Source organism: Felis catus, chromosome C2 (genome assembly GCF_018350175.1).
Source record: "Felis catus isolate Fca126 chromosome C2, F.catus_Fca126_mat1.0, whole genome shotgun sequence".
NCBI lineage: Eukaryota > Metazoa > Chordata > Mammalia > Carnivora > Felidae > Felis > Felis catus.
The window spans coordinates 61197987-61217312 of record NC_058376.1 but is presented as its reverse complement, the minus strand read 5'-3'; the positions used below and the strand labels follow the sequence as shown (position 1 = coordinate 61217312).

General features: G+C 34.3%; 1 protein-coding gene across 40 annotated transcripts in view; it reads left to right on the top strand.

Moving 5' to 3' along the window:
- The window catches only part of ZBTB20 (zinc finger and BTB domain containing 20), a 789483-nt gene that overhangs the window by 149174 nt on the left and 620983 nt on the right, over positions 1 to 19326 (top strand). For 24 of the 40 annotated variants that reach the window (XM_045036368.1, XM_045036369.1, XM_045036357.1 and 21 more), the window contains one exon: positions 2575 to 2626. The gene's annotated coding sequence lies outside the window, so the exon portion shown is untranslated. Of the gene's footprint in view, positions 1 to 2574; positions 2627 to 3775; positions 3834 to 13253; positions 13311 to 16838; positions 16915 to 19326 lie in introns of all 40 variants that reach the window. The other 16 variants (XM_045036349.1, XM_045036363.1, XM_045036346.1 and 13 more) reach the window with 5 other exon arrangements.

Sequence of the window (19326 nt, the reverse complement as noted above, 5' to 3'; positions counted from 1 at the left end):
AAGCCTGTGTGGTAGAGTCCTTGCGTTAGAAAAATGTATTAATCTGATGGAGGCAAACAGAGCATGTAAATGGTCAAGATAGTGGCCTAATATTGGTAACTTCATTTTTATTCTGATTCTTTTTACTCTTTTTTTTAAATCTATGACTTATTGACTCTAGACATTGTATAACTTTTTCCTTCTTATCTTTCTTTTAAATCCAGAAGAGATTAAGTGACAGTGATTTAACAGAGTCAGATTGACTCAGCCATATGAAATATGATGACTTTATATATAGTCTGTTACTATTTCTAATTAATGAAATGATAATTGTGTCCTCCTGTTTTCAGTTCTATAAATTTTTATTGAATATTTGGTAGGCATTATTTAAGGAGCTATAGGGAAAGAAAAATGAATGTCTGACAAATTTATAATTTAGTGGGGAAATTCATTATGTATAAAAAATAAGAGCAATATAATAAAATAATAGTTATTGTGAGTATTGTTTGCTGTGTGCATTGTAGAAAGCAAGGTAATATATACTAACTTGTTTACCTCTTGTAATAACCTGTAATAGTCCTCCAGATAGTTTTTTGACTCTCTCACTTCATGCACACTTTTCCTTATTGTCACCTCCTCTGAGAAGCTTTCCTGTGCAAACCTATTTAAAATATAAGCCCATGTAACTCTCAATGCTGTTACCTTGTGGTTTGTACTCACAGTACTAGCTATATGACATTATAAGTTTAACAGCTTATTTGCTTGTTTTCCACTGCTAGAATGAATATTGAATGGAAGACTAAACAATGGGTTGTAAATGTTTAGAGTTGCAAAACAGCAAAGTTTAATATACAAAATTCAGCTTCTTTAAGCCTAAATTTCTTTATCTGTAAATGGATATAGACCTAGTGCCTGTCTCATAGGTTGGTCAAGCTGTTCATTCTTTCATTTGGTAAATATTCATTGATCTTCGTATGTGGCAGACACTCATTGTGAAATTGGGAATACGGTGAAAAATACAATGTCTGCCCTTATGGCACTTCCATTCTAGTGGGGGAGACAATAGGTAAATTAAAATTACTTTTATAATATATCATGTAATGGCCAAATTAGTTTTCTCCAAATTAAATTTCCCAACCTCATTTCTACAATCTGAACATTTTTTCCCTATTCTTTGTTATCCTCTGTTTATCCATGATGAATGGTTCTGATCTCATTCCTCCTAAAAAGATTCTAATTTTCAGTGCCTCTTCTAAAGTTTGGTGTTGCAGAATAACTGTATTACTCATGTATCCTGACTATGACAGGGATATCACCTTCCTTTTCTCTATCCCATTTATCAATACAGCTTAAACTCAGGTTTGTTTTAGTTTACTAGTATACTTTGTTATTTAGTTCTTTGTTTTCCCTTCATAAAATATTACTTATGCATATTAAATATCCAATCAATTAACCTTAGATCTTTCTCATTTTAATATGTTGTTTTTGTTGCATTTTTGTTTTTTTGTTTGTTTGTTTGTTTGTTGTTTGTTTTTACTGTAGATGCACTGGCTGATAGGATTGGCTTATGTTCATGTATGCGTTTCCATTAGTAAAACTGCTTTTGAGACCTGAATGCCTGAATCTCTGTGGAGATTATTAGTTAATATGACATCAAGGTCATCATTGAAATTTCATAGCAAATTTGGAGGGATAGCTTTCCGAGGACGTAAAATATCAAGTTCAATTTTTAATAGGAGAGTTGTTTCTAGTTAATTTTTTTTATATTCAAACTCACTAAATTGGCTTTAAAGGCACCTCAACATCCTGCCTGCTTGACTGCTCCCAGTCTCAGCTTTGATTCTATACTATCATATACATTTGGATGGAAAGCAGTGTAAAAGTGACTCATCCATTTGTTTGACATCCCTGACTCCAAATCTGAGTAGGACCCTATAATCATAGCTTTCTTGTTGAGACAGGAAACATAAAGCCATGTTCTAATGTCAGTGCATTAGGTACTGTGCACCAGTTCGAGCTATATTGGACATTTTAGCCTCTGGTCCCTTTTTTCTTCCATCCATTTACTTTTCATTCTCTGGATTATCTTCCCTTATGCAAATCTCTTTTACCTCATTCATTGTTTTGGGGATAGCGCCTGTGTTTTATCTTTGAATTTTTCCTAACTCATTAGTACTTACCAACATTTGTACACAGCAGATCTTTGCAAAACCTCTGATAATGAAGAATAAACAAATACAGGGGATAAAAACTATTTGGTATTAGTTTTTTTTTATTTATAAAAACATAAGTGTAAAACCCTTTAATTGTGTAAATTAAGAAATCCTAATAATACTGTAATAAATACCCTGGTCTACATCTAAGCCCTGTACACACAGTGACTTAAATTGTGTATTCGTGCCACACTTTACTATGTACTTGTACTGCATATACACAAATGAATGTGTTAGCCTTTATTTTTCTTTTGAAAACTGTAGATATTAGTTGACATACACAAATTCAGCTATATACTTCTCATGACTGGTCATAAATATGCTATGGAAATGTAAATTGTTTCCTTGAAGATTTTTAATTTTAAGTATTTTCTTTTTACAGTCACACAAAAAGAAGTATTAAGAATTGCCCTTTGAGACTCTGAAGGCTGAAGGTAATGTCCAGTGATATTTTCTTGAATGGGTTTTATCTTCTTGAAAAGTTTCTTAATATTTAAGGTCTTGTGTTTACTGTATCAGGTCTTTCCTTTATTGCCCCTTAACACATTAAATATCTTTTTCTACGTCTACCTAAAAATAAACTAAAATTATAAGTCAAAAAAGAAGAACCCTTGTGTTATCTCAGAATGTCTCAGCCTAATTGGGTGTTGCTATACCTCTTCTTCCTTCTCTGTGAGAATGTATGATGGCCCTTCCCTGGTTTTGAAATCAGTTGGGAACTCTTCTGATTTTTTACCTTGACCTTTTCTTAAATAGATTGGCTCAAACCCAAGAAGTCAGCACCCATTCCTTCTCAGGAAGAGCTTTACAACTAACTATAAGTGATAAAATGCATTTGTTGCGGGCAACAAAACTGTACGGGAAACCATGCAGATGAGATTTAGTGGCTACTCATAGCGAGAAGTCCAGAATTTCAGGCAAGAAGTTTACAATAGACTTGCGTTGCTGCATTGTGTGTAAAGAGCTCACAGGGATTGAAGAAGGTTTCTGAGACAAGAGGGGGCTGTAATTACTTTGCTTCTTACATGCATGGTTAGATCTTCCAGCGAGAATAACATGGTAGGGTAATTTATTATAGAAGAGTAAATCACGGATTACATTGGAGGGGGATGGGGCGCTGCAATCCAACCATCAGTTTTGTGAATACATACACTTAAGCATGTGTGATAGCTTGTTTTTAATTTCTTTACACCAGTGCACACCTCAAACATTCCGTTTAGCAGTGGGATATGCAAATTGTTCCAAATGCAGCAGCAGTACTTTCACCTGAATGTCAAAACTGTCAGAGAGCTTTAAATCAAATCTTTATAACATTTTTAAAAACCAGCCAGCCCCAAGATTGAGGCACCAAACTCACTGCAAAGACTTGATTCCCATACTTTCAAAATGCTCCAGTATGTCAACAGGGTAATGTCAAAGTTCTAATTCACCTGCTTTCTAATTTTAACCTTTTAAGGATTTTATTTTATTTGGCTTAATTACGATATTTTCTACAAATTAATGATAAATGCCTTGATTAATAAAACCAAATGTCAGAGAAAATGACAACTTGATGAAAAATTAATACTCGGCAATATTTTAAGTTACAGAAATATGAAACATGTACTCTTAAACCTCGTACTTCATCAGCCCTTTTTGAAGGTGGGTAGCAGCAGTACTCTTGCACATAAGTTTCTACAGCCACATGTGTAGATGCATTTTGGCAATATAACTGTCAGCTGTTGTTTTTACTAGTAGCTGTTATAGATAGAAATATATTCTTAATTTTCAATCTCATTTTCCTCATAATATTATTTATTTTTATTTCACAAAATCAAGGTAAACTATTTTAGGTTAGTTACAGAGGTGAAGCTACCATATTAAGCATCCAAACAGCAATGTGTGTGTGTGTGTGTGTGTGTGTGTGTGTGTGTGTGTGTGTGTATTTTAAGAGATCTCATGGTATAAGATGTAGTCATTGGTGATTGGATATCTGTTAGACTATTAATTCATTTGGTTATGAACATTTCAGCTGTAATACTTAGAAATTATTCAGTAAGAATATTATATACGAAGGGAGAGCACCTCTGTTTCAAAGGGAAATAGATTTTAATATAGGGATTTACTTTTTTTCAATATTTTTTTTCCTGAGGTTTCATTAAAAGACCTGAATGCCAATAAAGAGTTTTAATTTGCCTTTTTTCCTATAAACTGTCGGTTAGATTAAAAAAAAACAAAACTAAAGAACAAGAAATATGACTGTTTTTCTTCTTTTACTGGAGATCATGGAGCTAAAAGATTTTTAAAGATTCCGTGTATTTTTCCATCTTCACAAACGTCAGGATGACTTTTGGATATGAATACTTAAATATTCAATTAAATGTTATGCAGAAATGGTACTACACAGGAATTATAGTCTGTGTTGGTTTTTTATTCATATTTCACAGATGAAGCTGCCAGCCAAATGAGGGAAGGCACAATGACCTCTTCTGTGTTGTGCTTTTGTTTGGTTTGGTTGTTCAGGGATAAAAAAAAACCCCACATAATACACTGTCAGTGAAATGGACACACTTTGACCATCTGTTCACATAACGACATGATGGTCATACCTATCAACAGAAATTTCTGCCAACTAATGTTAAAATCACTTTTTGGGGATAATATGTTGGGAATTTCTACATAGGTGTTTCAGGCCTGTTGCTTTGCAAAGGAAGATAAATAGACATAAATATTGGTCAGCATCTTTTCCTAAGGGAAAACATTCTTGCATGGAGATTTCTAGTACTGTTTAAAATTGGAGATGGATTGTGCTGAATCTTCCTCTAGCTGGATATAGGTTTTATTGTTTTTGTGTATTGCCTGGTTCCAGACATCCAGTCTGTACTGGCAAAGCTGCTTGATGAGTAGAGGCCACCAACATCGCTGCCCTGACTGCTTACATACCTGCCATGAATAATAGATTTGTCAGCTAGTTAATCACTGCATTGTAACTGTCTCTGTTCCTTCTTAGCAGATCACTGCCCAGAGAAGTTTAAGTTCCCCTGTAACACAAAGCTTCTATTATGTGTCTATACCTGCATTTATTTGTATACCAAACATCTATTCTTCTTTTTGCAAATACTGATAAATAAGACATGTCACACTTTGTTGACAATTCTTAAATTACATGTTAAACAACATACTTTTCCCCCTTACTATATTCATCTGCCTTTCACCAATTTACTTCCATGTATGTACCAATTAACTTTTATTCATTAGTAATGGGATTTGGTCAAGGAAATACTAACAGCTACCTCACAATTCACAGTTTTATAAGTTTCTCATTAAGATTCTAATTATTTGGGGTGAGTACTATAAGAGAATGTCATCCTTTCCCCAAAAATGTTTATGAACAAAGGAGATAGACTAAAACCCAAAATAATCTAAAAAGGCTCTTGCTTGATGTTGCATTGTTTCTAGAAATGAGAACAATTGACCTAATGTTATACAGTTAGAATCTTTAATTTCAGGGAGTTGGAGTTGATAATTTAAACTTGATGCTGGTGTTAACACATACAATGATCATCTAATGTTCTTTGAAGAATTTTATGGAATATTAAATCTGTTAGACTGTCTCTTATCCTACAGAAAAAAAAACCTGAAAATAAATATATTTCCTAATGGAGTTAAAATACATAAATTTCCAGTTTCAGTATTTATAATTTGACCATATCTTCTCTCTAAATGACTTTTAGCCCCTTTGGAAATTGTGTTCTCTCCTTTAAGTTTACACTGCTTTATTCTGCAAGCTCAAGTAATTGAGACCTTACTGGTTTGAAAAGATTAAGGCAGCTTCCAGAGTAGCCTACTATATAACGTAAGTACCAGTTCCTCTGAATAGGATTCATTTACCTTCATTTCCCTTGCAAGCTTGTATTTATTAATGAATAAAATACACTCATGAAACACACTGCTAAATAGATCAGTCAAAAGATACCAAGAAAAACCGTGAACATTGTCCAAGATATGTAGGGGATTTGTGTTTCTTGCCTAAATGATGATTTCATTCTTCCTCCCTATCTACCATCCCTCCTAATATCCAGGTCTCTCTTTGTATCCTTTAGTGATGACAAGATGTTTTTTATTCCTCTAATGAAGTGGGAAGCAGATTAACATGCTTTCTTCTTGGGAATTAGATTACTTATTGTAGTACTGCTCAACATATCTTTGTAATACTCCCCAACCCCTACCCACAACTAATTAGTGACTTTCAGAATTAGGGAAAATCTTGGTTGTGTGGTGGCTCTATATTTACCAGTGATCAAGGAAGTGTTACTAATACACTTGTCAGTATTAAAAAAGAATTAAGTAAATAAAGGGCCAGATGGCCGAGCCCAGGACCTATCAAGAACCCAGTATGTGTGGGCTGGTCCAACGGAATGACAGAAGCACATTACCAGGCTAAGTGGAATCAGAGTTAGGCTTTCACTTATAAGAAAAAGGACGTTTTTCAAATGTGGTTTCTTATGATATAGTGATTTGCATGTTTAGACCTCATTTGTAGTAGTAACATTTGACAGTATATACTTCCCTGTACATCAAGAGCCAGGAATGTTTATATACATCAGAAAAGACTCTGGGAATAGGACATAGTGGCATCAAAGTAAAGCAATTACCATGTAAGCACTTTTGCTGGTCCAGAGAAGAATCCTGCTTTGTTCTCTCATGCAAACCTATGTGTTTACTATTATAACTTACTTATTACATTTTTATTTTAATTGAATATTTATTTCCTCCAATAGACTGTATGGCTTATGATATAAGGAACCTGGTTATGTGGTGGTTTTTATAGTGTATGACCAGATGAGGATCAAATAAATATTTTCTTAGTGTTTTGTTATAATAAGAGCATTATAATAGTGGTTATAATAAGATTAATTTAAGCTGAAGAAATTGAGAAAATAAATTCCCTTCCTTTCCTATGAGTTAATTGTCTTTACATGTATGCATATATAAACATCTTGTTTCCTACTGTAATTTCCATATTTTTCATTTTCCATTTATTTTATTTTATCTTGTAACTATGTACCATTGGAAGCTGTTTTAAATCTTTTTGGTTTCTGGGACAGATAGATGGATCAGTGAATTGCTGGGTAGGTAAATTGACCAAATAGAATGTACATGCTTTTAGATTTCTCTCCCCATTGCCACACAAATAATGGAGAGAAGGTTTGCTAACCATAGGCCTCCCATCTTCCTTCTCTCCATGCCTTCTTTCCTACCTCCAGCAAATATTTATTGAATGTCTGCTCTGTGCCAGGAACATCCCAGGTGTTAGATATAACTGCCAAACAATAGAGACATAGTCCTTATTCCTGTGAGGCTTACCGTCTAATAGGAAAATATAATAAACACATAAATAAACATTACAAACATAGATATGTAATTAAATGACTTATTTTGCTGGACTTCTCAATTCTGGTGTGGGTTAGGGAATTTATAGCGGAGAAATTATCTTCAATGACTGTCCTTATTAATAATAGTAGATCACTTCTAGATTAAAAAAAATGCACAGGCACCTGGGTGGCTTAGTTGGTTAAGCGTCCAACTTTGGCTCGGGTCATGATCTCATGGTTCATGGGTTCAAGCCCCACATCTGGCTCCGTGCTGATAACTCAGAGCCTGGCATCTGCTTTAGGTTCTGTGTCCCACTCTGTACCCCTCGCCTGCTCATGCTCTCTGTCCCTCTCTCTCAAAAATAAATACACATTTAAAATTTTTTTTTAAAAAATGCAGGTTGTTCAAATTGTTTCAGATTATGTTTTGTGGGATGGGTGGCCTTGGAATGAAAATAGATGAAGCAATATTTGCTTTAAAACATAAATAAAACGGTTTTGTAAACCAGGCTTAATATATATGATGTAGGTGTTTTCAAATCTCAGGTTGAAAAATCATGGAAATTTCTAGTATTTTTTAAATTACAAAATATTATTTCTTATAAAGATTGTTTATTAATAGTCCAGAGTTTACCTGTTAATTGGGTTATAGTAATGGTGATAAAATAGTAGCTGATCGAAATGTATATTTTTCCTTACTCTCTTTGGACATGTGTGTGGAATATTTTTGTCTTCTGATCAGATTGTTCATTATGCTCGCTTTGGATGTGTGTACTGTTTGGCCTTCAAGCCTTGCATGCCCATTCAAAGGCATTCCAAGTCATTATGCTGGACTTCAGCCTTGTTCAGTAAAAAGGCCATTTCCTCCATCAGCTGTCCACTTGGACATACATCCTTTTTACTCACAAAAAGATTTTATATGCATTCAGAGTATATTAGATGGATTTGTCAAATTACTCACAGATAATCAGTTTTTTAAAGTTATAATTTGAGCTATGACCTCTCAAACTGTGAATTATAAGGTTTGACCCTTTGGTTCACTGTTTGACACAGCAGCCATTAATTATAGTCTTTAAAGGACATTTTATTTCAGTTAGAATTTGTGTTATGAAAACAGTTTAAGTATTTTTTCTTTAACTTTCAGGAATAAATGCTGACATGTAAATGTATGTGTGTGTTTACATATATATTTATTTATAAATAAATTATTTATAAATAAAATATTTATAAATAAATTATTTATTATTTACATATATATTTATATAATATATAATAATATATTTATATATTTAATTTATAATATAAATATATATTTATATTTGAATATGCTATAATATATTGCATAAGCATGCTATAATCAAGTGTATTTATGCATATTTCTACAAGTATATCAAGTCTGTTATACATACCCATAAAGATTTTTCTATAATAACCTGTGAGTTAACACAAAGATCAGACTTATTTTATATAACTCTGGTATCAGGAGGAGACTGACTTTTTATTTATGTATGTTTATCACGGTGATGGAGACCTTTTTATTATTTGAATCTAGGCTTTTTTTCTTTTCCTTAAGCAAGTGTACAGAAGTGGGTACCTACCTATGAGTGGCCAGTGTCTGACAGTAACTTGAAAGTCCTCTAGATGGTTCAAAGTAGCTTGATGGGGAAGAATATAAACTAGTCAGGTGGTTTTCAAAGATGTGCATAGCTCAGAGTACTGAGATTTTCTGAAAAGGACATAGCAGAAAGGTCTGTTTAGCTAAGTGTAGAGAGACATCCAGATGTATGGATCTTTTTCTGATTAAGTATATAGCTTAGAATGTATTCTTTTTCTTTTAGACCCATGAGTTTGTGATTTTTAAGGAAATGTTTATCTCTTTTTTTTCTGAAAGCAAAAGTAAAGGCAGTATATTACCAACTAAATGTAGAATTTTTAAGAGGTAAAAAATTTATGAAACTAATTCAAAGCAAATTTTTATTTCACTAAGTACATTTGATCATTTTCAGATTTCTCAGTGATATGAATACCAGCTTTTCTCCCCAGTAGCTTCGATTAATATATAATCAAACAATCTTTTAGATGGACACATTTTAGGAATTTTATTTTCCCATAGCAAATCATTCATTTTTTGAACTCAATTTAAGGGCTTATAAACACATTATGGGAGTTATGAAATTTGAAAATAGTTTTTAGAGATCAGTAGACTGAGAAAATTTCAGTTTAATTTTCAAGTTTTATACTGACCTCACCATTGTTTGATAAAGATTCACTTTTTCCTATTCTTCATATTACTTAAAAGCTAGTACAGGATGACATTAAAAATTATTTTTAATTAGGTCCCAGTCCAGTTTTTGAGCCCCTAACTTCTAAAGTTCTCTCCTGCTTTTCCCACCTTGCCTCACCTTCTTTCCCTAAGCACATAACTCTTCCTGCCCACACTGCACTGTTTGCTGTCTTAACACGCTATGTCCTGTCATGTTATGCCTTTGTTCTTACAGTTCAGTCAGCCTGCTGTGGCCTTTCATGTGGCCCACAAAATGCTGTCTTTACCCTCTAATACAGAGTCAACACATACTTTCTCAGTGTTTCCTTCACATTTGCTCACATAAATATAACACTTCTAACACTGTCTCATAGTTAGTTTTTAGTGATGCCTGTCTCCTTTCTCAGATGATAAGCTTCTTGAGGGAAGGGAATATGCCTTCTTCATTTTTGTGTTTATCTCAGACCAGGTATTCAATAAATTTTTCTTGAATTGATTTGTCTATCAAGGGAATCAGAGAAACTATATTATCAGTTGTACTCAGAATTTATCTACAACAAAAACATAGCAAAAAGGGATCCTTTAAAAAATATGTGTACTAAGTTTCCTTTGTGTCACTGCATGATTTCCTTTAGGTCTGAGTACTTGTTTTGGTGTTTATTTCTATAGCTCAGTAAGGAAATAAATGTTGTGTTCTATATGCTGGTATGCCTACAGCATAAAGTTAAGTACAACTTTAAGACAAAAAACATTTATTAGGAAAAAAAAAAAAAGAGGAACAAACCAGTGACTTGTCAAGGCAGTTTCAGATCGTCACATGTGAAATAACATGAAGTCTTAAGAGTGTTTAATGCTCTATGATTTTATAGTAACCATTATTGATGATTGTACTTAGTTTGAAGCAGCTTTGTATATGTATAGACTTACCCAGGATCTGAAATTTAGGCAATATTAGCCTCTCAAATGGATCTGTTTGGAAAGCATTATAAAATAATAGCTCCCTCCCCAAAGAAAGATGCTGCTGTATTAAGGCTGCACTCATTTAATGGTGCCTCAGCTGAAACAGGTGCCTTACTTGCTTTGTTCTCTAGAAGCAGCTTTATAGATTTAAGCACTGAGTATACAGTACACAGTGGCACTATTAACAAATCAGAATGAGGCCAAGGGAAAACTCATCTAGGATCCACACACCTAAATGCAGTTAGTAAACAGAGACACTAACTCTCATTAAGCATAATTAAACCTAATATTGACTGTAAACTGTTACTTACCTTAAACTTCTCTGTAGAGAGTGTGGAAAGGGATTAACCTAGCAGATTGGGACATTAATTACTACCTCTTTCACATTAAAGTTACCACCAAGAAGGGCTATATTCATAAATAAAACATAGAAGGGATTGAGAGACTGAAAATATGTAAATTTACTTTATAAAAAGGAAAGAAAAGCCTAAATTAAAAAAAAAAAATAAGTGAGCTGTGAGCGATGCCAGCCCCAGCAAAATGGAACTCTGGCTAATTACTACAAAAAAATAGGCTGAAATAATCACAGAAATGTGTCCTTGCCTTCTGACTGACAGAATCTGCTTCACAGGAGACTCCAGTTCAGCTGAGTCCTCTCTTTTTCATGCGTAGCTTCCTCCACTGCTGAATCTAATGTAGGGTTTGAGGAGTCGATGAAGGGACTTGGGAGAAATAGAATTTCTTTCCTACCCACCCCCTCCCCCCAGTCATTTATAGCCCTTTACTTATGAAATTGATTATAATGATTATATAAATGTTGTTTGATTTGTCAGCAAGAAGGCATAGTGCTGTTTTTTGTTCAGTCAAAATGGTCTGGTAACTGGTCTCCTGCTACTATTTAATAATCTCCTTCTTGGGTGCAATCTAAAGAGTATGTTGTGAAGGATATAAAAATGTCAGCTAAATTTAAGATCGACTGTTAAGTTTTTATATTATGCTGCTGCCCCAAGAGGGGAGGCCAGGATCTGGGAGATAAGAATTTAAAGAGAAAAGCAAAGTAATGACAATACAAACTTATCTACCAGCCTCAGAATTGTCTTCAAAATCTGTCAGCCTGTCTTTGCTTGCTGTGAACGTATTCTGTTTTCAAATACCTGTTTCCTATTTCCTTTCCAAAAAGGAACCATACTCTGTACTCATTTCTGGACTTTCTTATTACTTCACCAGGGTGCATTTCTAATTCATGGAACTGAATCTGACCTAAAACCTTTCTTATGGTTGTAGAATTAAACCATAGTTTAGGTTTAACATATTAGGCTCCTAGTTAGGTCTTAGTGCTATCATGCTAAATTTTATCTTTCAGGAGCTCATGAGCACCAGAGCAATATAGTAGTTGTGCATGTGGAAAAGGGAGCCTAGAGCATGTATTAAGCCTGGAGCATGTATTCATTTTTTTTTTAGAGGATGTGAGGTTTAATTTTAGAATAAAACCCTTAATTTTTTCCCCTGAATTTAAAGCTAGTTTCACAGCTCACGAGATGAACTAATGAAACAGAAATAATTACTGGACGAAACTCTATCCTTCATTTCCCCCATTGAACAAAAATTCACAAACTGGTTGGATGACAGAGGATGAACAAAAACAGTGAGAGTAAGAGTACTTCTATCCTCTGTTCTTGTAACAATCGTGACATTACGAAATAACCATAACAATGGCACTCTTATTAATCAGACATATTTATACAGAATTAGTGTTGGCTTCTGCTCTATATTACCTTTAGTTTTACATGAACTTTTATTATCTGTGCATATCAAAAGAGACATGGTGAATGAACAAAGAAGCCCTGTTATGAGACAAGTATTATTTGACATTTTGGGAAGCTCTTATTATAGGGTTTCCTCCTAAGTGAGAACAACGGGAAGGTTGTCATTAGTTGCACTATTACAGACATTCTGGATTGTTAAAAACAGAAATGGAGCCCACTTTTTTCCTTGAAGAAGATTCATCAATTAGAACAATTCCAATGATCCAAGACTTCTGTGACTTTCCCCCCACACCCAGTCTTTCTCATTTCATCATGTGAAACAGTGAGCCTATAGGCATCTCTTAAGATCATTGTTTTCTCTTTGTTTACAGAGCTAGTTAGCTGTATGGTTCTCTTATTTTTTTTTAAGATGCATAATCATTTTAGATTTCTGGAAAATCTCTGATTAAACCAAAATGCAGAAGTCTTGCAAGGTCTATAGCCCTACTGCAAACCGGATGCCTTTTATTTTCCATCCTAATAGAAGCTCTGAGTAAGTTCTTTTGAGGCCTTCTTTCCTGGCTTATGACAGGTCTGACTGGGAATTATGGTGAAAAAAGCATGATTATGAGTAATATTAAATCTCCTCTTAAAATCATTGGGCCTGGACTTTTATATTGACCACTGGTCATGTTTTTGTTTTTGTTTTTGTTTTTGTTTTTGTTTGTTTTTTCTACAGCTTTGGATAAAATTTGAAGTCCAAAGAATAAAAATAACACTGTTGAAAAGAGAATGGGTGAGTCACTACAGTTGCAATGCATCAGCTGCCTGAATAAGAACAGTGATTCTCAAAGTGGAGGAAGTAGAGGTGGAATCACCACCTGTGGGGTCTTTTCAAATGAACCTCCCTCAGGTTGACAATTATTGGTGTAGACAATTGTCTAAGAGCCAAGATACTAGAAATTGATAATTTAGCTGCTATCATTCCTTTGAAGTTTAAATAGAGAGTACAGAATAAAGATTTTATTATTGCAGTATTTCCCTGTACCCTCTGTTATATCTTCCTATCTTATGTTAACAGACACTGAGTTTGGGGGCTCAGTGAAAAAAAAACAACAAACCCCCTAATAACATATAAATGTTAAGGAAGACAAAGGGGCTGCTAATTTTGGGGTTTAAACACCTGTAAAAGCAACAGGTGCCTGGGTGGCTCAGTCAGTCAAGCATCTGACTCATGGTTCATGAGTTCAAGCCCTGCATTGGGCTCTGTGCTGATAGCATGGAGCCTGCTTGGGATTCTCTCTCTCCCTCTATGTGTGTGTGTGTGTCTCTCTCTCACTCTCAAAAAAATATAAACATTAAAAAAAATGAACACTTGTAAAAGAACACCAAGTTTTCTGAATGAGACACACACACACACACACAAAATCATTAAACTCTTTTTAATCACCCATCTATCCTGAACAGCAATAAGAAAGGACAAAACTGTTTTGTACCATAAAACACTTAAACTGAATCCTTTTGAAAAAGGATTTGTTTTTAATTTCTAATTATTTCTATTATACAGTTTAAATAGGATGCTAGAAGGATAGGCAAAGTGATTTAATTTGTGGCTATTCTACTACCTCTAAGCAGGAGGATACTTAAAACCTATTTAAAACAGGAGAGATCATCCTTGTGTGGAATCAGGATATTCCTTGGCTGTGAATTCTAGGATGAAATGTTTTCTCATTATGGGGGCATTCACCAAACCCTTTATTTGACAGGATCACTCTGTCAAAGGTGATAAAAATCACCTTTCTTGATTTTTATAAGGTACTTATTGCCTAATCAGCACTGAAAGTGGTTCAAAGCAGTATATATTTTCACATTTCTTAAATCCCACACCAAATTATGAAGTGTGGGAGCAAGGAATGTATTATTTATAACTTCGTATCCTCGTTAGTGCTTTGGATTTTGCAGGTATGTAGTGCATTTTTAGGTGATTCTTGTTTTTAATGTGGACAAGCTGAGGTCAGTGAAGAGAGTCACCAAATTGAAAGGTAATTCAGTGAACTTTTTTTTTATATCAGAATATGATTCATCCTAATTTTCAAATACATAAAATTTTCAAGGAAATAAGTTCACCTGTGACTCCCAAATCACTAGTTTCCCCTAGTAGCCAATTATGTATATCCCACCTATGACCTCATCTAAAGCTAGTATACTCTGGGTTTGTACTATGTCTTTAGTAACAAATCCATCCTTTCATTCACTTAAAAACATTTATTAATGCTAACTATTTGTGAAGCATACAGATGAAAATATAGGGTGGCTGCTCTCAAGAGACCTGTGGGCTGCAGAGGTCTCAAATACAGTAGAATTCTGTAAGTATTAATAACTTAAGAGGGGCCTAAAAAAGTTACTATGGGAACATAGTAGGAGATCAAGGAAGAATTCATAAAGATAATACTTGAATGGAGGTTTGAAAGGTGAATAGTAGTTTGATACATGAAGGTGAGGGGGGGACTGGCCGTATTGGGGAATGTTCTGGAAAAACGTAACAGTATGCAAGGAAGCCCAAAGGAATGGGAAAGCCTGACTGATTCATCTGTGTCTTAGTGTGGAAGTAAGAAGTAAGGCTAGATGGGTAATGTTGGTCAGATTAAAAAAGGCCAGGGGCGCCTGGGTGGCGCAGTCGGTTAAGCGTCCGACTTCAGCCAGGTCACGATCTCGCGGTCCGTGTGTTCGAGCCCCGCATCAGGCTCTGGGCTGATGGCTCAGAGCCTGGAGCCTGTTTCCGATTCTGTGTCTCCCTCTCTCTCTGCCCCTCCCCCGTTCATGCTCTGTCTCTGTCTCAAAAATAAATAAACGTTAAAAAAAATTTTTAAAAAAAATAAAAAATAAAAAAATAAAAATAAAAATAAAAAAGGCCATAAATCCTACACTAAGGAGATTGGATATCCTATCACTGTTGGTAAGTCAATGGAAGATGAATGTTAAGATGATATATTCAAGAGTGTGGAGATATAATCTATACCACATAATAATCAAATAGATATGGAAGGTGGGGGAGCAGTCATGAATGAGTCAGTTTCCTGGCTTTGTGAGTTTTAGTGTCATTTATAAAAAGATAGAAAATGCTATTAGCTACTACCTTCTCTCTTTTCCCAAATACACTCATTTCTCCAGAAATGTTTATCCTGTCTGTTTTCATTTCCTCACCAATACATTAGTCAATTCACCTTGTCTGTTTCAGAGACCTCTATCACTTCAACAAACTAACTCTTATTGAGATCTCATTGGACATTTGACCTTGTGGAAGTAGTCACACTTCCTTCTTTTTGAAATGCTTTGCACCCTCATTTTCCATGGCCTCATACTCTTGATATTTTCCCTATGCCCTTTATTATTCCCTGATACCTCATTTGCAGTCTTAGTCTCCATATCCAGCTATTGAATGTTGGTAATTGTCAAGGTTAGATTCAAAGCATTTCTGTTGATGCCCAGCATTTGGGGCATCTTTGTAGCCACAACACATTGAGATGTTTTTGGAGAATGTACCATAATTCTTTTAAAGTTCTTTTGGGAGGACCACATTTCAAAGATTATGGTTAAATACATATTCTTTTATTCTTTATTACTAAGTAATGTGTAACATTCAACACATGCCCATAGGGGAACTCATATGGTAACTTTGGTTGTAATTGTATATCTTATAAAATCTTACTGATGCTTATGTTTTAACCTTGGGCAGTTGTTAATCCTCATTGAATCTTAGTGTCTTTCTTCTTTAATGTTTATTTATTTATTTTAAGGGAGAGCAAGCAAGTGAGCACTGGAAGTGCAGAGAGAGGGAGAGACAGAGAATCCCAAGCAGGTTACATGCTGTCAGCACAGAGCCGGATGTGGGACTCAAAGCCACGAACCCATGAGATCACAACCTGAGATGAAACCAAGAGTTGGGTGCTTAAACCACTGAACCACCCAGGTGCCCCAGAATCTTAGTTTCTTAATCAGTAGTATATGGGGAGCCATCCCAGCTCTTTAAGATTTCATGATGCTGTGGTTTGCTATTTTACAATCTGAAGAGGTTAGTAAAGTCTAAAGGATATTCAGATGACACTGAATTCCATAGTCAAAGTTTATATAAAAATGTTTGTCTTTTCCACATCTACATTTCACACATTGCTTCCTTTATTTAAGGTAATTCCATGCTTATGGAAATACATATTCTTAATTCCATGTTTGCTTAAAAATATTTTAGACAGTTTTGCCATGAAATTTTATCAAAAACTTTTTGACAATCTGAATAGATTATGTATTCTGGTTTCTATACTTGCAGATATTCATTGATATTCATTTAATACCACAAGAAGTCCAGGTGTGAAGTGTTCAATTAACTCCTGGGGGTAAGCTTTGTAGGTATCTTACACTTTTGTACATATTTCCCTTGTTTGTGTTCGGTTACCCACATTGCTTTTAAACCTGTTTTTTGTGATTGGTTGACATTGCCAGTGTACTTTCAGTACTCTGTGAAAATGGCCACTTTAAGTACATATTAAGTTAGATATTCACAGCACAGTTTTATTTTTGGTTGGTGCCCATTTGATGCTAATGATTGATCTAGATCTAGCTTATTAATTAATTTTAAAATGACCTTTGTATTTGTCATTATTTTGAAACTAGAATCTACTAATTTATGTGCTCTAAATATGTTTGAGGTGTGGGAATCAACTTAATGTTTTCCTACTCTGTGTGTGTGTGTGTGTGTGTGTGTGTACCTACATATTTTTGTTATCAATTTAGTAAAACTAATCTTTAAATTTTCCTACTTATTGGTAGCTAATTTATTACGTTGCCATACAAAAAACCAAAGAACTGAAACAACAACAAGAGAAAACACACTTCGTATTGGTGTTGCTGTTCCTTGCAAATGTGGCCTCATTTTCCTTACTTAGGTTCCTTACGCAATATCTAATGGAGGTTTTTTTTCTCCGATTGGATAGTTTTTACTAAACACTTGCAATGTGTAATCTACCTGGATTATCCCCTCTGGCCTTCCACTATGTGGCCTAATTTTACTCATCTGAGCAATCTTTCCATTTAAAAAATAAATGGTCTTTCTCTCATATTTCTTTGTTCATTTTATCATTTAAACATATAGTGTGATAGTCTCTATTTCCACTTTTCTCTTCCTTTGTGCTCACGTTTTTAGTCCTTGACATTTTATTATATAAAAAAGTAAATGTTTGAACAACCTTTGTGATTTTCTGTTTTAAAAACACTCCTTTTGGGGAGTCTAGCTGGCTCATCTAGTGGAGCCTGCAACTCTTTATCTTGGGGTTATGAGTTCAAGCCCCACGTTGGACAATTTATTACAAATAAATAAATAAATACACTCCTTTAAGGTTTGCTTATCTATCTCTAATTAATTGTCTATTAGTGTTCTTCAGAGGAAATGAGAGATCATTTCCTATTAGGTTCTGGAAGGAAAATAGCTGAATAATTAAGAGTATTTATGACTTTTAGTTTTGGGTCTCCTTAAATTATGGTTACACATAGTTTGGTTCCAAGCTAGCCAGAAATGGGAGAGTTTGTGAAAAAAAATAAGTGTAAGATTACCATCTCTGGGTTATTTATAAATTCAGACTATTTCTCTTGATATCTTCAAAATGTCTATTATTTCAAACTTAAAATCTATTGAATAAAGACTTGATTCTGTTCTAAATGAGAAAAATTCCCCAACTCAAGTGAAAATGTAAATATTATACTCCATAGGAAGCTACCAGCTGATACCATCTTCATTTAAATTTTTTTATATATTATACTAGTCCCTGATTCTGTGGGTAAGGATGGCAGATGAAGCATTATGAGCTGTTTATCACTGTCACACAAAGTCAGTCACAGGAAGTAAGAAATATTTGGACTCTAAAAAATATTACAATATAAATTCTTTAGACTAGAAACCATGATTTCTCTATGGATCTTTTCTGTGGAAGATCCTCCAAGGAGTAAATACTCAGTCAACATAAATTGATGGTGAAAATACCTGAAGTTTAGCTTTGAAAGGGAGCTTTTAAAATAAGTAATCTTGGTTAGCTTTAGGGAAAATCTCTCTCCTGAAATGCTATGTATTGAAAAGCACAGATATTAGTGTGGAGGCACTCAAATAGAGAAGAGTCCAATTTTAGTACATTGTGTGGGGAGTGACATGCATGGAAGTCCATTAATAGCAATGCATGTTGTGTTCTTTTCATATTATTTTGCTAATGAATTTAGTATCAGATTGATGGGTGCTTGGAACAGAAGACAATTTGCAGAAGTAGTTAGAGCAGCTGTACATATCCCAGCTAAAGGCCTGCAAAGTGATCTCTATTGGACGTCAAGCTCTAGATAGAAAAGGATACTTGCAAACACTTGCTTCTCATCAAGTATGAATTGAACTAGCAACCTTTTTGTCTGTGGATTCATATTTCTTTACAGAGAGTGACATCACCTCAGGAGTAGCATTCAGAAATGTGTGGTTGCTACAATGACCTGGAAGCACTATTGTATTTTAGTGGGTAGGGCAAAGAGATGGCTTTAAGTTCTATGGTATGTGAACTGATTACTTAGGAAGGAGACTTGGCCAGCTCTCAAAGCCAGTAGCATTCCTGTAGAGAAATGCTATTTGGGCAATCAGGTATCTTTTATAGCAGTACTTTTTAGACATTTTCATAGTAGCTAACTGAAAGAAATACAATTAAATCATAACCTAGTACACACAGATATTATATATATATATATATATATAATTTAAACAAAAAATTTCACAAGACAGTATTTATTTA